The following is a 7998-nucleotide window of genomic DNA, read 5'->3' as shown; positions in this document are numbered from 1 at the left end:
TGGAGGCGCGCCGAGAGCCGAGGGAAGTGCGGCGGCCCTGGAACCTGGATATCGCGCGAGGCAAGCCGCGCGCGGGCGGGCGGGCGCGCTATGGCGCAGGCGGGTTGCGGGGCTGGCGCTGGTGGCGGCGCCCGGTGCATGGCGGTCTGTCGGCGGAGTCGCCCTCAGGGGCTGTCAGGTTGGTGGCTGCGGGAAGAGTGGGTCCCCCGTGCCCAGAGCGGGAGGCCGGGCGGGCGCAGGGCCCTGGGAAAGTCCCGAGCCTGCCGTGCCCACCCTTCTCCGGCCCCAGCCCCGCGGCCGGGTCCCTGGTCGGTGGCCTGGCCTCAACCCCACCCAAGGTCCCTGCCCCTCCATTCCGCCCTGCGACGCCTCCCCGGTGGCTCCCAGACCCACCTCTTGATTGTGCCCGTCTCCACCTCTGTGACCCCTGCACCTCACCGGCTGGCCCCAGACCTCCAGCTGACCCTTCATTCCCACTCATTGATTTGCTACCCTAGCACTTCCCGGGGATCACGATCCAGCGACTCCCTCAGTTCCAATCAGTGACTCAGAAAGGACCACGTTCCCCGCATTCCTCCAGTGACCCCCACACTCTGCCCTGTGTCCCCCCACGTAACAGTGATTCCCCTTCACACCGCTCCTGACAGCTCCTGAGCCACACACTAGTTTACCGCCTACTTAGCGACGTAATACTCAGTGTCACCTAACCCCGTGATCTCCCTTCATTCTAAAATGACCCCCATTGGCATCACTGTGCCCTAGGATCTCTAGTGTCAGTCAGCACTGTGACTTTCAACTACATTCTGGCACTGAGGATGTAGAGATGAATGTGAAGTTTAGCGACATCTCAGGTTTAAGTCCTGTCTCTGCTTTTGGGAACCTGAGAGAAGCTCCTTCCTCACGCTGTGTCTCAGTTTCTCATCAGAACTGTGATAATTAGGTTGGGCTTAGATGATCTCAGGAGTCTCCTCCAGTTGTGAAATGTGAAATTCTGCAACTCTTGGTCAAGATAATAGTGGTTTGCAATCATTTTTTGTCCCCTGCTCTGGAAGTTTAGTCTTGTAACTTCAACGCAGGATCCACCAGCTTCATGATGTTTGTGCCCACACTCTCATGACCCCTCCACTTTTAGTTGTTCAAATTCATTAACCTTGATCAGGTCTTGCTGGTTGACCTGTTTGCAAAGCTGTATTAGCACAGCACTTCTGCTTGGGGCCTTGATGTCAGAAAATCAGGTTCTGGTCTCTTGGCCCTTCTGCTGTGGGACTTGGCAAACCCCTTTGGGGGTTTCTACTAAGGGAGGGTGGAAGTGGTGCTTGGAATAGCAAATGCTGAGCACTTGGCACCTGGAGAATCTTGTCTTCAGGAGCTCCTAGGAGGAGGTCTTATTCTGACCTAGATTCTAAAGGGTCAACAAAACACAAGACCTGTACCTTGCACAACTGCTGACATCTTCATCCTTATCTCTACTGCAGCATTCTTGCCTCTAGTTGTTTACCTTGATTCTGCCTTAATGATTGTTTACTGACTATATTCCAAGCTTTCAGCAAACCCAAGAGGCAGTTATATCCACCACCATTCTTCCCACCTCTTTTGGCTTGGTTTTTGTTTTTGTCTTTTTGATACAGGGTTTCACTATGCAGTTCAGGCTGGCCTTGAACTCACTTGGTAACTCAGGTTGGCCTTGACCACACAGTGATCTTCCTGCCTCAGCCTCCTGAGTGCTGGAATTACAGGCATGCACCACCCCATCCGGCTTGGCTTTTTTTTTTCTTTGTTTTAAATACACCCACAACTCATAAAATAAATAGCAGGGCTGGGATTTGAGCCTAGTCTTTAGAGTGAAGCAGCACACCTTATTTTATTGTTTCTGTTAACCCTTACCCTCAGATCTACCTACTGTTCCATATCAACTTCAGCCCTATGTTTCTTATTTTCTGATAATTCTTTTTTTTTTTTTTTTTTTTTTTTTTGTCTTTTTCCTTTTTATCGGTACCTGGGATCGAACTCACGACTGCCTGCTTGCAAAGCAGGTGCTTATGCCCCTGAGCTAAACCTCCAGCCCCCATTTCTGGTAATTCTTAAACTCAACATCAACTGATTCCATGATCCTCACGGCTTCTAGGACCCTTTGTTCATGGCTCTTGACCCTTTCAACCCTGAGACCCTCTGCACCTTGTACAGGAGGAAAATATTTTTTATAGCTGAGGCTCCCATAACAAAAGATTAAAATGTTTGATCAAAAAGACATATTTCCTATAATGTTTATGGGGATCAGAAGTCTTCAATAAGGAAATAAGAGCTAAAGAAAAGGTTAAACCTGTGTATTTTGATGCTAGGTTTGATGAATGGATATGTGGAGAAAGACAAAGATCTAGTGGTAACAAACAGGGAAACTTAGCAGCCCTGTTTGTTCAGGTTCTTCTCTGTACTCCTGTATCTTCAAAAATAAGGACACTCCTTTCTTTAGGGAATAGGGCACCTGTCACATGAGTGTTTTGTCACCTGCTTCAGCATGGAGGTGACAGTGACCTACCTGCTTCTGTCATTTTCTCAAATTGCCACGTTTTGAAGTAGTGTGTCCTGAACCCAGTGAGCTGTGCATATTACCTTCTTTGCTAGTTCTTGGAGCTCCTAACCTTTATCCCATGATTCACCCCAAAGTGTCTCCCACCCCACTGACTTTACCCCTAACCACTTCCCCCCAGGAACCCAAAAATCCATGTATTATAAGACCTCAATCCTGGTCTTTCTTCCTATGATCCCTTCCTGGTTTTAGTGTTGGAGTTCTGGCTTCTCCTTCCCCTTGTACCATCCTTAGCCACATCCTGTTCCTTGTACCTCTTATCTGATCAGCCCCTCATCCCGTGTCTGCTAGGCCCGGCTTCAGTGATGTGAGCCCCTCCATGCCGACATGGACCATCTCTTACAACCTGTCTCTACCCCTGAGATTCTTCCTCTGCACACCCCCGCCCAATATCCTGATCTCTTGGCCTCTTCCCATTTTCATCAAGAATCACCTTTTCAACCCAAAATTGTCATTTTCAAGCACCCTCTCTTCTTCTTCCCTCTCATTTGTCTCCCTAACCATCCACTGTTCACCAATCTTGTTTCACAGCTTTATTTATTAGTGGATGTTGGTATACAGATTTTTACCTCACCAGTTTTAATGTACTTCGTCTTTCACACCAATTTCATCAACCTCTTTGCAAAGTTTTTGCGAAGAACTACAGTACATTCTCTGGGAACTGATCACCAAGGTCTCGGTTCTTCAGGGAGCAAGACGAGAGCTCTTGGAAATCCTTCAGGACTCCTCTGGCTGTGTCTCCTGGACAGGTCCCCACTGTCCTGTTTATGAAGCTGCTTGCTGTAGATGCCCTGGGGGTAGAACGCTTTGAGCCCAGCCTTCCCCAGCATTGAATAAGCTCCATTGTTTCCGAAGTCCTTAGCAGGACTTTCCACTCCCTTCCCACTGGAAGCTGGATGGTGAGTAGCCAAGGTGACATAAAAGAGCCACATCTGAAAGCGTGTTTTGTGCTCACCAAATTCCCAAGTCTCCTGTAATGTACTTACTGGTACAGCGATAAATACAGCAAGAGGTGAAAAATCCATTAGGGGCGGGATATGCCATGGGGTCTACAGCTTCGGGTGGGGTTAAAAAGGAGCTTCTGTCCTAAGTGTCTCTCTCAGGGCACGGAACATACTCTAGTTATTTGAGTGCTTTTCCCTGCAGCCACCCTGTGACCTCCTTGAGAACAGAGACTAGGTTTTATCTCCTGTCATCTTTTCCGGCCTCTCCTATTTAGAAGGTAGCCAGTAAATTCTTGATTGAATTAACTCAGAAATTCTGTGTCATATACAAGTCAAAACAGCTCACCGGTATGTTTTGTGACTACAACCTCGTTCTCCATTGCCCTCCCAGCAAATAATGGACAAGTCCCTTAATTTAGTCTGCAATTTTAAGTACTTCCTTTTTTAGTCATTGTTCTGGTGAGGGAATGGGTGTGTGTGTGTGTGTGTGTGTGTGTGTGTGTTTTCTCCATGTTCTTGGTATTACTAGGAAGATTTCCTGGTAGACTGCAGTTATAATAAAGTCAAGGTCTGTCTTATATAGACCTGTTCCCAAGAAAGCAAAGAGATGAAATACATATTTGAGGGTGGCAGAAAGAATCAGAGAATAGAGGGAATGATTGGCCAAGTGTTAGAAATCACTGAAGTTGTCTACGGCCATACCACTCTGAACACGCCCGATCTCGTCTGATCTCGGAAGCTAAGCAGGGTCGGGCCTGGTTAGTACTTGGATGGGAGAAATCACTGAAGTTACGCGGTGTGTTTATGAGGTTCATTATACCATTGTTTCTGCTTTTGTGTATGTTGGAAATCTGTCATAAAAAGTTGGGGGTGGGCAGCTAATGAACGAAGACAAATTTAGCACTGCTTTTGGAAAATACCTCAAAGCAAATGAGCTGCTGTTACTGAGTCAGATATCTAGATTAAGTAGTATATTTAGTCCTAACCCATCTCTCACCTCATCTGTTGGCGAGTTCCCAAGAAGCTAAACTAAAAAATTAGCACTCTGTGGAATTCTCTACCTGGTGGCCTGGGAACTGTGACATCCAAGCAACAAGCACCTGTTGCCCTGGTGCTTTCCTGCACAGGCGTGGTTCCTGATAGAAAAGAGCTGGAGAGGTGAGGCTTGAAGGAGCTGGACCCTCCCTGGGCAAGGTGAAAGACTGGAGCTTAACTAGGTCTCCTGTGGCCCAGAGCTGCACAATTACTGGCAGGTGCTAATGACCTGGGTATTCATCCTCTGGTCCATGCGTTCACCCACATGTATTTGGTGAATGTGTGCTTTGTCCTTGGGATGGAGGAATGAGCTCACCTGTTAGGGCGTGGATGAGGGCAAGGCAGACCATAAAATATAGATCAAGAACAGTAAGCAGAGGAGAGAGAGAGTGCCAAGCACCTGGGTTTTATAATTTTAAACAGTGGCCAAGGAATGGCTCCCTGAAAAGATAATGTTTGACCAAAAACCTGAGAGAAGTTAGGGAGAGTCAGCATATGTGGGGGACGTTTATTCTGGGCAGGGTAAACAGCAAGCTCAAGGCTTGGTGTATTTGAAGAAGGTGAGGAGACCAGCCAGTGTGACTGCAGTAGTGTAAGCATGAGAATACCAGATGTTAGGCTGAGTGGACAGAGGCCCCGCGTGTTGGATAAGATCCACGGAATTTTACTGTGAATTGTGGGTGACACGGATACCATGAGAGGATTCTAGGCAGTGAGTGACATGACCTCACCAGTGTTTTAAAAAGATGGTTCTTTCTGCGTGTATTGAGAATCAGCTGTAATGGGACAAGGGCGGAAGGAGGTCAGAAGCTTGTCTCAGTGGTCAGGATGACAGACAGGTCTGGCTTGGATCCACAGTAAGGGAAGAGCACCAAGTAGTTGGGTTCCGGATTGACTTTGTAAGGGGGCCCAAGAGAATTGCAGGTGGATGGGACGTGGAAGCTGACTCTCGCAATTTGGGCCTGAGCGCTAAAGGATGGGATTCACATTTACTGAGATGGGGAAGCTCGCAGGGAGGCAGGTCGTGAGAGGAGGGGACAGGGAGTTCATGTCTCCTGTGAGATGTTTTTTGGGTATCAGAGTAGCGTCATTGCGTAGCAGCTGGGCGTACAATTGTGTTGGCACTAGAAAGTACCTGTTCTCTCAGGACCCAGGGAGAGGCAGAGGAATATGGTGGGAAGCGCTCTGGTGGCTTAGGTGTCAGGATGTGCTCTGCTACCAGGTAGCCGCGTGGGCCTTTGGCACTCCTCAGCAGTGCTGGCTGGGTCTTCACCATTGATGGGAAGAATCCTTCCTTTGTTTGCTAAAGTAGTACCAACAGAGTGCCTGCCATGTGCTGGGTGCTGTGCCACACAAGGACGCAGTGACAAAAGCTGAATCTACACCCTCAGGATCTACACCCAGGAGTACTGCAAACCTGCCCCCGATATAGGCCCACCTGTTACAGGCAGAGGGAACACAAGGTGGGTGTCTGACCTTCGGGTGTGACGTTAGCCAGGGAGAGCTTTTGCTGGACCTGGATCTGGGAGGAAATAGCGATCATGGGTGTCAGAGAGGAGGCAAGTGATCTTCTAGTCAAGCAAGTGTCCAGCCTCCCTGTGACTGAGGAAGAGCTAAAACAGTTGAAAAGTAATGTGCTAAGGGTCTCATTCCTCCCCACCCTCATTTTTTTCCAACATTTACTTTCTTTCGAGGAGCCTCTCTTAAAAAACTCATGGCTGGGCATGGTAGTGCATTCCTGAAATCTCAGGACTCAGATGGCTGAAGCAGGAGGATCACCGTGAGTTTGAGACTAGCCTTGATTACATAGTGAGTTTAAGGCTAGCCTCAATTACACAGTGAGGCCCTACCTCTAAACAAAACAAAATAAAACTCATAGTTTTTTACAATAGATGAAATCTGGATGTAGACGTTTTGGTTAGCTTTCCTTCCCAATAAGCAGAACCAAACCAGGATTCAGATTGAGTGAGCCACAGTGCGGTCAGCACTGGGTACACAGTAGCACATGTCTGTGATCCTGGCCACTCAGGAGGCTGAGGCAGAGGGATCACAAGTTCAAGGCCAGCCTGGGTAACTTAGTATGATCCTGTTTCAAAATGAAATTGTAAAAAGTCTAGTGATGTAGCTTAGAGCTTCAGAGTCTCCAATGCTGGAGGGAAAAAAGCAAAACAGAAAACAGTGTGGGGTGGTGGTGGTTAATTAGCTATGTGGCCTAGTGATATTAATCACTGGTATCTTTCTGCACACTCTTCATTAGGTACTAATTAAAACACAAGGCATGTTTTCCAGAAACTTAAATTATAATCAGTATGACATTAAAAATGTGTTATTTTCCCCTAAAAGAGTTGAGTATTAAGGAAAACACACATACTCTGGCCACGTAATCCATTAATCCATCTGGAAAGTGTCTTTGGCTGTGTTTAACCACTTGGTGGATGTTGGTGTTTTTTGGTAGTGCCCCCGATCCCTGGGCATCCGGGCCAGGACCTCTGATTGGATGCCTGAAAGTGGCCAGTACTGAACCCTGTAGGTACTGTTTTCTTCAGCATAGTACCTCTCAGTAGTACCTTTTCCTTCTTAACTAAGCATTTGTCATGATACCGTGGCCATAATTTTTGTGGTGTAAGTCCAACAGCAAAACTATTTAAAGTTATTTTTCCTTCATGATTTCATGGTTGGAGAATTCGTTTTTACCGTCGATCTTAGCAACCTCAGCAAACAATCTTATTTTTCTTATTGAGGCTTTTCACCTTTTTGCTTAAAGGAAGCACTTTATGGCTACTCTTTGGTATGTCTGAATTACCAACATTACTTTACTCTTCCACTTTGGGGCCATTATTAAGTCAAATATGGGTTATTTCAGGTACTGCTGTCCATGACAGCCTGACACTGAACTGGCTTCTAAATGACTAATCGGAGGGTAGCGTACCCCTAGATAATGTGAGTGCCCTGTAGCAGAACAGCACAAGACTTTGTCATGTTACAGTTTAAAACTTACAAGGTAGTGAGCAGAATAGCATAGCAGCACCGTGCTGAACCCGTGAAACATTTTTTTTAACCCATAAAACTTACGACTTGGTTAGTTCTGATCTTTTTCATTTAATATTTTCAAACTGTGGTTGATTTGGTGGGTAGGTAATCTTGAAAGTAAAATCTGGAATGGTGATGGGGTAACTGTATTGTAAGGAGAGTCTCTGACCGGGTAAACAAAAAAATAATATATAGCCCATCCTAACTGTAGACCATGGACAAAACTAGTTTAGAGTAGTTGTATAATCAGCATCTATTGCTTAGTGAAATGGGAAGAATTTATCCTGGTGATTGGAAAGAAAAGCAACTCACAAATCTGAGTGGAGATTAGGCTGTCATCTTTAGCTTCCTTCAAGTGCTGATTCCTGAAGCAACAAGCAAACCTCAGGTATAGAAATGGGC

At 46.8% G+C, this 7998-nt stretch overlaps 1 protein-coding gene across 9 annotated transcripts in view; it reads left to right on the top strand.

Moving 5' to 3' along the window:
* Positions 1-5: 5 nt before the first annotated feature.
* Znf76 (zinc finger protein 76) overlaps positions 6-7998 on the top strand; it is a 31357-nt gene continuing 23364 nt past the window's right edge. For 4 of the 9 annotated variants that reach the window (XM_063239014.1, XM_063239013.1, XM_063239012.1 and 1 more), the window contains exon 1: positions 28-178. The gene's annotated coding sequence lies outside the window, so the exon portion shown is untranslated. Of the gene's footprint in view, positions 179-7998 lie in introns of all 9 variants that reach the window. The other 5 variants (XM_063239017.1, XR_010044116.1, XM_063239016.1 and 2 more) reach the window with 5 other exon arrangements.

Source organism: Cavia porcellus, unplaced genomic scaffold (assembly GCF_034190915.1).
Source record: "Cavia porcellus strain 051 isolate PalLab524CR breed Dunkin Hartley unplaced genomic scaffold, mCavPor4.1 scaffold_28, whole genome shotgun sequence".
Lineage (NCBI taxonomy): Eukaryota > Metazoa > Chordata > Mammalia > Rodentia > Caviidae > Cavia > Cavia porcellus.
This window is presented reverse-complemented; position numbering and strand designations above follow the sequence as displayed.